Here is a 12,732-nt window from a genome sequence, read left to right on the forward strand (position 1 = left end):
CAGTCTTCTCCTGGGCACCGAGTCAAACGCTTTTGTGACGTCTGGACTCCTAACAGTCGTATCCGACAGCAGGCGGCCGCAGTGGGCTACCATATAACAGCACATACGATGGCTAATGCTTCATACAATCTATATTCTCATGCAATTGTTTTCACACGAATACAGGTGAAAGGACTTTCAGCAAAAGCGTACCGAATGGTAGCTCTGGCAAAGGTGCACTTCTTGCACACGTAACTGAGGAAGTTTTTTCCTCGTAACTTGCGTATCAACCTACTATGGAAAGCGATTTATGTATAGAATGCGAGCACAAAGGAGGCTCTCAAAGGCTGACAGTGAAGGCAGCAGCTTTACCAGGCTCCAGCTCTTTCCTGCTCTCAACTCGTCTCGAGGTTAAGGGACAGGGTGAGGGCCAATGAGGGGCGAGGAAACATGACGCAGGTAGACCATTGCGTCAGTCTCTCTTCCACGTTTGTGAGTGAGGGTCTTAACGTGGATTCCATGGCTGCTTGTTCAGTTTAATGCCCTTTTTACACTATATTTCACTGCTCTTAGTACTACCATCACAATCTGCTTCTAGTGGAGGAGATCTCTCACACACAAACAATACCGAATATGTTTCCTAGTAAGGTTAACGGTAAGACGCTCCTTGATGCACAGTTTATCTCTCGTTACGTCCGTCACCAGAGTTCGATGAGTATCTCTGTGGAGCCCATAAATTCGTAAACGATTCGCGAACGTACCACTTCTCTTTGAATTATATCATCTCGTCTGTTAATTTAAAGACGAAAGATTATTATTATCAAGAACCACTCAGTCGAAATATTCATACGATTTCTGTGTCATGTCGTAACACACCCACATGAGGACTACAAAGGTACTTGATGAAAATGTGCCACTTTAGTCACACACGGCGAACGGGTACACCAAGTGTAACACTCCCACAGCACACAGGAACGAATATTAAAAATTTAGTATGTCACAATACGCACGTGGGGAATAAACTGATACTGCGTGTGATTTACCTACGAAAATCCGGTGCGTCTGCCCTCTACTTCTCGAAACTGATTTGTAGTCGACTTGCTTATCTTGCGTCTCGCAGACGTTGACCCAATTGGCTTTTTCGTCGTCGGTAGCAAGCTCCAACGTTCGTGCAATAAACGATGCATAATAACGTGGTAAGTGGGTAATTTTAAACGCTGAGCATAATGAGCACTGTAAAATATTAGGATGCCAAATAATTTTGTTTTACTTGCCCAATCGCAAAACTAGTAAAACTATTTCCAGAACTAGTCTATCGTTAATATTCATAACAATATTACCTGTGATTAATCAATAGTTCTCGTGTACCACAGAAGTCATACAAATGGTACACATGATCTTATAATTCACATGAGATCGCGCAAATATGTTTTCCGGGACAATTTTAACAGTTATTTCCGTTTTTACGCGGAGTTGCGCTTCCTAAACTAGTCCGCGTATTGCCACCTCGAGAAACGATCGTAAACTGCATTGGATTAACATGGCATCGCACAAGTACGTCAACCGAGGCAATTTTGTAAACAACTGTTCTCTCTTTACATGAGATCAGATTTTATACGCAGATTCATGTATTACGTCCTAGGAAATGGATCGTAGACCAATAGTGAGCTATATTAGCAGTTTGGCGCCTCCTCTTTCGGGACGCACTTGTCGTTGGTCTATCCTTCCGATCGATAAGCGTTTGTAGTTGCTAAAAGTTGTAATTAACAATTCCTGGAGAATTGAGTGGTACTTAGATTCTTATCAACAACTTCTCAGAGCAAGTAACGTCATCAATAGAGATGGAGCTGTATATTACTGTTTAAACAGCAACTATAAATAATAAAAGATTCGCTTCTTGGCGCCAAGCGTGTTAGGTGAATCCCCACTGTGCCTCTATGATCCAGTACGAACGGCAGTTGCTCACGCTGCCGATCTCACGCTATGTAACAATCTTGCATGTCATTCGATGAGTCTGCATTGTGATCCAATCTACTCCCTAGCCTCCCGTAGCAAAATCATATTATACTGTGCATTAAAATATAGAAACAAAAATGTAATAAATGTTGGAAGGTATGTGGCATAAAAGCCACAATGCGTGAATTACCCTGTGGCACCTGCTTTACCTATATTTTCAGATGGTCCTTCAACTTTGCTGAAGTCTACGACTTTGTCATTCACTTTCATTGTAAAGATACCTTAGAGGAATTGTGCTCACAGCATTTCCTTTTGTCACTGATTCATCTACAATGCTGCTCTTAGATTACTCGTCAACAGCGGATTATAGCGTGTGACACATGCAGTATTGGAAACTAGCTAGAGAGAGCAGGTGTACCAACCACCACCAACTGCGTTAGACAGATGACTTTGGAGCTACGTAGAAGGTGTACGTGTCTCCGCTGCTGCCGAAGTAATCCATAAGATATCGAACGGGACGCGTCCACGAACACAGGGGCACAAAAAGAGAAGGAAATAAAAATGAGAAGACTTCAGATTCTGTGCAGCGAGCTTCAACTTTTGATTTACCCCCGCCTTCTCCCTGACGACTTTTTTCTGTATCCCTGCAGTTTCTCGATTTGTCCCTGCTGATCTGTTGGCTTCCGCCTCTTCTTGTTCGTTACTTCTTTCTTCTTCGTTACGTTTTCTTTTTCTCCTCGCCTTCATTTTGCTGTCACACAGCCATCTCCCGCCGCGCAGGGACAACGATAGTGAGTGCCCCGGGAGGTGGAGTTATTTATTTATTTTCGGGCCTGTTTTGACAGAGACGTCTGCTTCTGGAGACACCCAGATACCGAAAAGTTATATTTTTTGGTGTGAGCAGGGTCCGATCTGTTGGCTTTGCCTTTCTTGTCACGTAACCTGCTGTTGGGGTACGGGGGGGGGGGGGGGGGGGGGGAATTGGGATGGGTAGGAGCGCTAAGAGAATGAGGGGTTAGAGAAGGAAGAGAGGTGAGGGTGACGTCACACGCACAGAGACAGGCAGAGGCGGTCTTCTTGTCAGCCAGTGTTGGCTAAGCCCTCCCACGGCCATCTACCCCTCTCCACCATCAAGCCTAATCTGCTGTTCGACAAAGCTAACTTCTGCTGCCACGTGCAACACACTTCGCACCTCAGTCGTTAACAGCCGTTTACGTCGCGTTTTAATGCGCACAGCACAACACTGCCTCCCATTTACCTGATGGCGAAAGTTGGTGGGCAGCTTTCAAGCGCTCCGCAGCGGCATCGCAGAATCTGTTGTTTACTGCTTGCGGCTGACGGGGCACAGGAGTTACAAGTGGTCCCACTAAGCGCTTTGTCCGAATACAGTGTCGCAGATAACTGCCCAAAACGTCACATGGCCCTGCACCGTTGGAAGCTTTTACACGCCCTGCCCTAATTGCTCCAGTTCTTGTTTATCTGGAAAGGTACTCCACAGAATTGCAGTTAACTCACCTGTTTGAAGAGACTTTGTGGAACTGTTAGTGGTTTGCAGCTTTCGTCAGTTATTTCACTGCGAGAGGAGCGTTGATAAAACACACAAAAATAATTACAAAATCGTAAGTATAATAAAAGCTTAGTAAAATTTAAATAAAGTCTGCAAGTCTCTAAGAGGATGTAAACAAACTACCACATTGTATAAAATTCGCAGAAGGTACTAGACTGTTCTTAAATAAATTACAGGGTCGACCAGTGCTTACTGAGTAACGCCTCAGATATACAGCTGGATTGGTGATTAAATGTCAGAAATGACACAAGTCGCAATAACTGAAAAGACATCATGCAATGAAAAGGAAACCTTGTATGGGGTTACACAAGAAAGCGTTATAGTCACTATGCTGTCCTTACTTTAAACTTTTAGGACGCAATTATAAGAGCCGTCTAAGGCTGTTCTAGATGATGCTGTCATTTTCCGCCTATTAAATTTATCAAAAGCTCAAAAAGAATTACGGAGTAATTCTGACATGATATCTGCATGGTGTGAAACGTGACGATTGCTCACAAACAACAAAAAGTATGAGTTTCTCCGCATTAGTACCAAATGAAGTAAGCCAAATTTCGAATACTCGATAAGTTTAAGGTGCACGACTCAGCTCATTATTTATTGGTAAATTATAAATTGCTATATTTTTACACTCATAAAAAGCAGAAAATTAGAGTTTTCTTTACATATTTCTACGTCAGTATCCTCATAACTATCGACTCCCCTTTTGTATTCTTCTTCGCCATAAGTTAATTCATCAATACGAATAATATGAGACATACTTTGCAAATGTTCTATGATTAAAGAAGGTTTATAATATTCTTTGCAAATATCACATTTATCTTGTTTCTCTCTTGTTTTATTATTTTCTTCAACAAAATCGTAAAATTTAAATTGCCCCAAATACTAGTCATATTTATCCTTATACAATAAATTAATTTTTTAATCTTATCAATAATTATTTACTATAAACAGACTCTACTTAAGAAACTCAATAATGCAAGCAGCTGTTTCAAAAGATTAGTGAGTGAACGATAAATGTTTTACATAACATTACTGGCTGTGAATATATGAATACCTGATATGGGGAGAAAAGCTGTATGAAGCTCAATAAGAAGTTTAAGATTATTTTGACAAACACATATAATAAATCAGTTAGCGGTTATGCTTTAATTATTTTGAGGAGGGAGATATGAAACTGAGATCCAACGGAAACGAAGAAAACTGAAGAAAATTTTCATTTTTAGTTTAATTTTGTTTATTTGAAGCTCTCAGTTAATTGATAATGATTTTTATTCTTTGGGCGAGGGTGATCGAAGGTTTGCTGACGCCTGGCTGTCAAAAGAACACGTTGACGCCTTCAGTTCCAAATTCCTAATCGCCCCCGTTACAATCAGAGGGTGTCTCACAGTTACCAACTATTGCTAATGTTTGCCCAAAGCACAGACATACATTAATAGACTGGCAATACCGCATACAGTATCATCGGAGTTACTGAAGCCAGCACTTTAGTATAACAATATGGCGGCGAGCGCGAAGGACGTGTAAAAATCTGTTTATTTACTGATAAAATAGTACTAAGAAATGGGGAGAAACTGAGATAACTATGTCACCTTTAAAGTTTTGACAAACAGTTATGCGTCGTGTTTGGTTGTATTTTCTCGTGCAGCGGATGGAAGATACAAGCAAAGGAACATATCACAATGCAGGAATAATTAGAAACATCTTACGTATTTTTGCTTTTGTGCTTTACGTAATCCTAAATAATTACATCAAAGTTTGTTTTATCTGAAACACTGGCAATAATTAAATAGTTTATGTACATTTTGGGGGGTTACATTAATGTAGTATTAACAGACGCAGCTTATTGGTATGATTTTAACCCGTTTTGATCAGCTTTGGCTTTTCTGCGAACAGTATGCTCCTTATAAAAGTACTCTTATAAGTAGAACGAGCCATTTGTGAAATCCCTGGGCTAGCAGGACAGAGCGTATGATGTTATATTTGTGGAAAGGGGCCAAAATAAGTTACTGTCAGTTGCACTCAACATATAAACTTCATTTGTTAAACATACACTCACACAAGCAAAAGTCAAAAATTTTCAAGGACCTTGCCGTTGGTGGGGAGGCTTGCGTGCCTCAGCGATACAGATAGCCGTACTGTAGGTGCAACCACAACGGAGGGGTATCTGTTGAGAGGCCAGACAAACTTGTGGTTCCTGAACAGGGGCAGCAGCCTTTTCAGTAGTTGCAAGGGCAACAGTCTGGATGATTGACTGATCTGGCCTTGTAACAATAACCAAAACGGCCTTGCTGTGCTGGTACTGCGAACGGCTGAAAGCAAGGGGAAACTACAGCCGTAATTTTCCCGAGGGCATGCAGCTTTACTGTATGATTAAATGATGATGGCGCCCTCTTGGGTAAAATATTCCGGAGGTAAAATAGTCCCCCATTCGGATCTCCGGGCTTGGACTACTCAAGAGGATGTCGTTATCATGAGAAAGAAAACTGGCGTTCTACGGATCGGAGCGTGGAATGTCAGATCCCTTAATCGGGCAGGTAGGTTAGAAAATTTAAAAAGGGAAATGGATAGGTTGAAGTTAGATATAGTGGGAATTAGTGAAGTGCGGTGGCAGGAGGAACAAGAATTCTGGTCAGGTGACTACAGGGTTATAAACACAAAATGAAATAGGGGTAATGCAGGAGTAGGTTTGATAATGAATAGGAAAATAGGAATGCGGGTAAGCTACTACAAACAGCATAGTGAAAGCATTATTGTGGCCAAGATAGATACGAAGCCCACACCTACTACAGTAGTACAAGTTTATATGCCAACTAGCTCTGCAGATGACGAAGAAATTGAAGAAATGTATGATGAAATAAAAGAAATTATTCAGATTGTGAAGGGAGACGAAAATTTAATAGTCATGGGTGACTGTAATTCGAGTGTAGGAAAAGGGAGAGAAGGAAACATAGTAGGTGAATATGGATTGGGGCTAAGAAATGAAACAGGAAGCCGCCTGGTAGAATTTTGCACAGATCATAACTTAATCATAGCTAACACTTGGTTTAAGAATCATGAAAGAAGGTTGTATACATGGAAGAACCCTGGAGATACTAAAAGGTATCAGATAGATTATATAATGGTAAGACAGAGATTTAGGAACCAGGTGTTAAATTGTAAGACATTTCCAGGGGCAGATGTGGACTCTGACCACAATCTATTGGTTATGACCAGTAAATTAAAACTGAAGAAACTGCAAAAAGGTGGGAATTTAAGGAGATGGGACCTGGATAAACTGAAAGAACCAGAGGTTGTACAGAGTTTCAGGGAGAGCATAAGGGAACAATTGACAGGAATGGGGGAAAGAAATACAGTAGAAGAAAAATTGGTAGCTTTGAGGGATGAAGTAGCGAAGGCATCAGAGGATCAAGTAGGTAAAAAGAAGAGGGCTAGTAGAAATCCTTGGGTAACAGAAGAAATATTGAATTTAATTGATGAAAGGAGAAAATATAAAAATGCAGTAAATGAAGCAGGCAAAAAGGAATACAAACGTCTCAAAAATGAGATCGACAGGAGGTGCAAAATGGCTAAGCAGGGATGGCTAGAGGACAAATGTAAGGATGTAGAGGCCTATCTCACTAGGGGTAAGATAGATACTGCCTACAGGAAAATTAAAGAGACCTTTGGAGATAAGAGAACGACTTGTATGAATATCAAGAGCTCAAATGGAAACCCAGTTCTAAGCAAAGAAGGGAAAGCAGAAAGGTGGAAGGAGTATATAGAGGGTCTATACAAGGGCGATGCACTTGAGGACAATATTATGGAAATGGAAGAGGATGTAGATGAAGATGAAATGGGAGATACGATACTGCGTGAAGAGTTTGACAGAGCACTGAAGGACCTGAGTCGAAACAAGGCCCCCGGAGTAGACAATATTCCATTGGAACTACTGACGGCCGTGGGAGAGCCAGTCCTGACAAAACTCTACCATCTGGTGAGCAAGATGTATGAAACAGGCGAAATTCCCTCAGACTTCAAGAAGAATATAATAATTCCGATCCCAAAGAAAGTAGGTGTTGACAGATGTGAAAATTACCGAGCTATCAGTTTAATAAAACACAGCTGCAAAATACTAACACGAATTCTTTACAGACGAATGGAAAAACTAGTAGAAGCCAACCTCGGGGAAGATCAGTTTGGATTCCGTAGAAACACTGGAACACGTGAGGCAATACTGACCTTACGACTTATCTTAGAAGAAAGATTAAGGAAAGGAAAACCTACGTTTCTAGCATTTGTAGACTTAGAGAAAGCTTTTGACAATGTTGACTGGAATACTCTCTTTCAAATTCTAAAGGTGGCAGGGGTAAAATACAGGGAGCGAGAGGCTATTTACAGTTTGTACAGAAACCAGATGGCAGTTATAAGAGTCGAGGGACATGAAAGGGAAGCAGTGGTTGGGAAGGGAGTAAGACAGGGTTGTAGCCTCTCCCCGATGTTGTTCAATCTGTATATTGAGCAAGCAGTAAAGGAAACAAAAGAAAAATTCGGAGTAGGTATTAAAATTCATGGAGAAGAAATAAAAACTTTGAGGTTCGCCAATGACATTGTAATTCTGTCAGAGACAGCAAAGGACTTGGAAGAGCAGTTGAATGGAATGGACAGTGTCTTGAAAGGAGAATATAAGATGAATATCAACAAAAGCAAAACAAGGATAATGGAATGTAGTCTAATTAAGTCGGGTGATGCTGAGGGAATTAGATTAGGAAATGAGTCACTTAAAGTAGTAAAGGAGTTTTGCTATTTGGGGAGCAAAATAACTGATGATGGTCGAAGTAGAGTGGATATAAAATGTAGACTGGCAATGGCAAGGAAAGCGTTTCTGAAGAAGAGAAATTTGTTAACGTCGAGTATAGATTTAAGTGTCAGGAAGTCATTTCTGAAAGTATTTGTATGGAGTGTAGCCATGTATGGAAGTGAAACATGGACGATAAATAGTTTAGAGAAGAAGAGAATAGAAGCTTTCGAAATGTGGTGCTACAGAAGAATGCTGAAGATTAGATGGGTAGATCACATAACTAATGAGGAAGTATTGAATAGGATTGGGGAGAAGAGAAGTTTGTGGCACAACTTGACCAGAAGAAGGGATCGGTTGGTAGAACATGTTCTGAGGCATCAAGGGATCATCAATTTAGAATTGGAGGGCAGCGTGGAGGGTAAAAATCGTAGAGGGAGACCAAGAGATGAATACACTAAGCAGATTCAGAAGGATGTAGGTTGCAGTAGGTACTGGGAGATGAAAAAGCTTGCACAGGATAGAGTAGCATGGAGAGCTGCATCAAACCAGTCTCAGGACTGAAGACCACAACAACAACAACAACAACGAAGACCTCCTTTGATTTAATTTAGATCGGCTGAAGGCCACATCGAAAATCCACAGCACAAGGCCTAAGCAAGCAACTGAGTACAGGAGCTCTTCTGGAGGTTTCACTTCCTAAGAAAAAGAATTTTTTATCTACAATATAAATAGGCTGATAATTCGGCTGAAGGCCGCATATCAACAAAATAATTTGTCGGCTTAAGGCCTAGGAAGAAGAGCTTTCAATCTGAAAAGGCTGAAGATCTTATCTCAAAATATTTCGTGTAAAACACGGCTGAATACCTCATACTAAGGAATAACAATCTTATGACTTCAGGGCAAGACAAGGATTTTGCCCGTCTAGTAATCTATGTCTGTGGCTCAAAGACAGCTCATCATTTCTTTGGCCAGTGACAGTATGTACAAACGCAAAACCAGATACACACTGATCAGTTACTCTGAAATTACCGGTGGGATTGTTAATGATAGTTAAGAACCACTCCAACTGATATTACAGTGCTGATACAGAAAGAAATTAGGAAATTCACTGACGGAAAAAAATCATAACACCAAAAAACAAGCAATGTAGAGCTATGAAATTTTGGGAATATATTTGCCTAGGTAAAACTTTTAAGTAATTATCGTTGTAAGATCACAGATTAATGTAAACGCGAGATAATCCATTGCAAATGTGAAATTCTGGTATATTAATAACCAGTGTGACAGCCAGATAGCTGAATTCAACATGCAAACCTGCTTGCTTTGTGTTGTATAGGTGCCCGACGTCAGTTTGTGGGTTGGAGTTCCATACCTTTTGCACTTGGTAGGTCATCACAGGGATGGTTAATTCTTTTGTTTATGGGTGACGCTGGAGTTGTCGCCCGATGATATCCCATACAGGCTCGATTGGAGGCCTGGTGATCGAACATTTCAACGCAACACGTTGACACTCTCTAGAGCATGTCGGATTACAACAATGTAGGAGAGCGTTATCCTGTTACAGAACACCCCCTGGAATTCTGTTCATGAAAGGCAGCACAGCAGTTCGAATCACCAGATTTACGTACAATTTTGCAGTAAGGGTGCATGGGACAACCAGTTGCTGCTGTCATGCGACGTCACACCCCAACCATAACTCGAGCTGTTGGTCCAGTGTGTCCCGCATAAAGAGAAGTTGGTTGCAGACACCCAACTTGTCTCCTTCAAACCAACACATGGCCACCACTGATAATGCGGCACAACAGCTTTCATCAGAAAATACAAGAGACCTCCAGCCTGCCTCCAATGAGATCTCGCTTGACATGATTGAAGTAACGGGCGTGGCTTGGGGATGGTGGAATATACGCTACACGGCGACTGGCCCGGAGCTGTCTTTCAAGTAACCGGTTTGTAACAGTTCGTTGTGTCACTGTGGTGTCCGCTGCTCTCCAATTTCTGCTGCAGATGCAGTACGATGTACCAGAGTCATACGTCGACCACCATGATGTACCCTCTCGGTAGTGCCATGTGACCGTCCGGAGTACAGTCTTCCTTTCGACTCATTCTCGTGACCACTGCTGCCTGCGGTCATGTACAGTGGCTACATTCCTGTCAAGTTTTTCTGTAGTATCGTGGAAGGAACAGTCATCGCCTTGCACTTGTGTTACACGACCTCGTTCAAACTCAGATATTTGTTGATAATGGTGTCTTTGTCGCCTTAAAGGCATTCTTGACCAACATGAGTTCACCACGTCCAGTCTCAAAGGTAACGAACGCTCACGACCGTTACAGCGAGTATTTAAAGCAAACCTGATTTGCGTCCTTTTAGCAGCCACTCTTACGCAACTGGTGCCAAATTAGAAGACACTGGACTCGCATTCGGAAGGACGACGGTTCAATCCCGCGTCCGGTCATCCTGATTTAGCTTTTCCGAGATTTCCCTAAATCGCTCCAGGCAAATGCCGGGATGGTTCCTTTCAAAGGGCACGGCCGACTTCCTTCCCCAACCTTCCCTAATCCGATGAGACCGATGACCTCGCTGTTTGGTCTCCCCAAAACAACCAACCAACCAATCACGCCCCAAGCAGGATTCGAACCTGCGATCGTAGCGGTCGCACAGTTCCAGACTATAGCGCCTAGAACCGCTCGGCCACCCCGGCCGGCTCTATGTAGCACAACTCCTCCTTGTTTTTGCAATTTTCTTCCGTCAGTTTACATACAGTCTAGTTCGCAAATTTCAAAGTATCTCTCCGATCAGACATCTATTTCGGCTTTATCAAGTACCAGACGTTAATCCGGAATGAGGTGCGATAAGCACTATAAGTTCATACAGTGAAACATTTCACGTCCGCATGCCGTAACTGCTGGTAAGTTCGTGATAGTATGGTCGCGATCCACGAAATTTCCCCATTCCTAACGTTGTGTCGAGTTCTACACTGGACGTTTTCAGAGGAGCTTCTTGTTTTTCTGAGTATTATAGATCTGAGGACGCACCTCAGAGGATGTCTAACAAATAACTGGGCGAAACTTTGGGAACGGTATATTTTCGTGTAACACGACCGTATAACCCGGAAGACTCCTCAGCAGCATTTCACGTTAGTTATTACGAAACATAAGCAATCAAAAAACATGTTTCATCCTCATTCCTCATTTAAGACCTTACAGTGTCTGAAATGTTCATAATGAACAGTTGTTTTCTTAAATCTGTATACTTAACATATGTTCCGTTACCATCTGTGTGATTTTAGCAACAACTTATGGGACGCACAGCATACCATCCAAATGACCATCTTACCTAAACCATATTATCTGTGTCTTCCAGTACACCAATTATACTGATTTTCTAGCCACTACCTCGACCTCCCGAAATTTTAACATCTACATCTTGATATATACTTCAAAGTACACTGAACAGCGCGTGTACAAACATTATAAATGTTCTGTCCTGTACTACTCTCATGTCGACACGAGAAACAGACTCTCTGCCTCTGTATGCAGCTTAATCTCTTTGACGACGCCTGTGCTAATTTTACGAAAGAAGTAAAGCAGGTGTTTCGTACTAATCTCTTCGCTTCTATTCTGATGACTCCTGTGGAAATTTTACGGTAGTGTCAAAAGAGATGTCTCATTTTCTCGCTAGGATAATCGTATACTAAATTTAAACAAGTTTTTCGAGAAAATACGTCGTTTGTGTCCACAGGTGTAATTGAAGTTCTCAAATCATCTGTGTTATTTTCGTATGGTCTATACCATTTTATTACCAGCTTTGTAGCGCGCTTCTGAGTTCGATGTATATATCTATGCCTAGTTGATAAGCACTGATGCCACATAATTTATATCCAATGAAAACAGTATAGGAACTAATATCAACCCCTGGACGATGGTGATACTACCTGGCTCCGTTGTGGCTTTATAGTGCCATTCATGACTCGCTGCTGGTATGACATCAAGTATGAGACAAACCATTGCACTGCATTTGGCGATAAATTTTGCGCTGCTAAATTTGACAAGGAAAACGTCGAAGTTAACAGTGGTAAAGGCTTTGCTGCAATATAAGAAGCAGATGATCGTTGCCTCTTGTGCATATATGGCAAGCTTCAGGTCATCTGTTACTTATATTGAGAAAGATGTATTTGGTGTTTTCGGAAACCTGATTCGTATTCTTCTATTAAGTTGTTTGTAGTTATGCAGTTTGTTAGCTGGTTGTGGATCGTATATTGACAGACCTTGGACAGTGCAGGAAAAATGTAAGAAGGTCGGTAATCAGGGGATGCTGTGGCAACGTCCTGTTTAATTATTTACTTAGCTAGGCCTCAGGAAAAACAGTTACGGTTAAGGAGTGTTTGAAGGTATGTGTTGTAATCGGCATTAGGTGTAAATAATAAGCTTCATCATATTGACTGTGATGTCACCA

The sequence above is a fragment of the Schistocerca serialis genome, chromosome 7 (assembly GCF_023864345.2).
Source record: "Schistocerca serialis cubense isolate TAMUIC-IGC-003099 chromosome 7, iqSchSeri2.2, whole genome shotgun sequence".
Classification (NCBI taxonomy): domain Eukaryota; kingdom Metazoa; phylum Arthropoda; class Insecta; order Orthoptera; family Acrididae; genus Schistocerca; species Schistocerca serialis.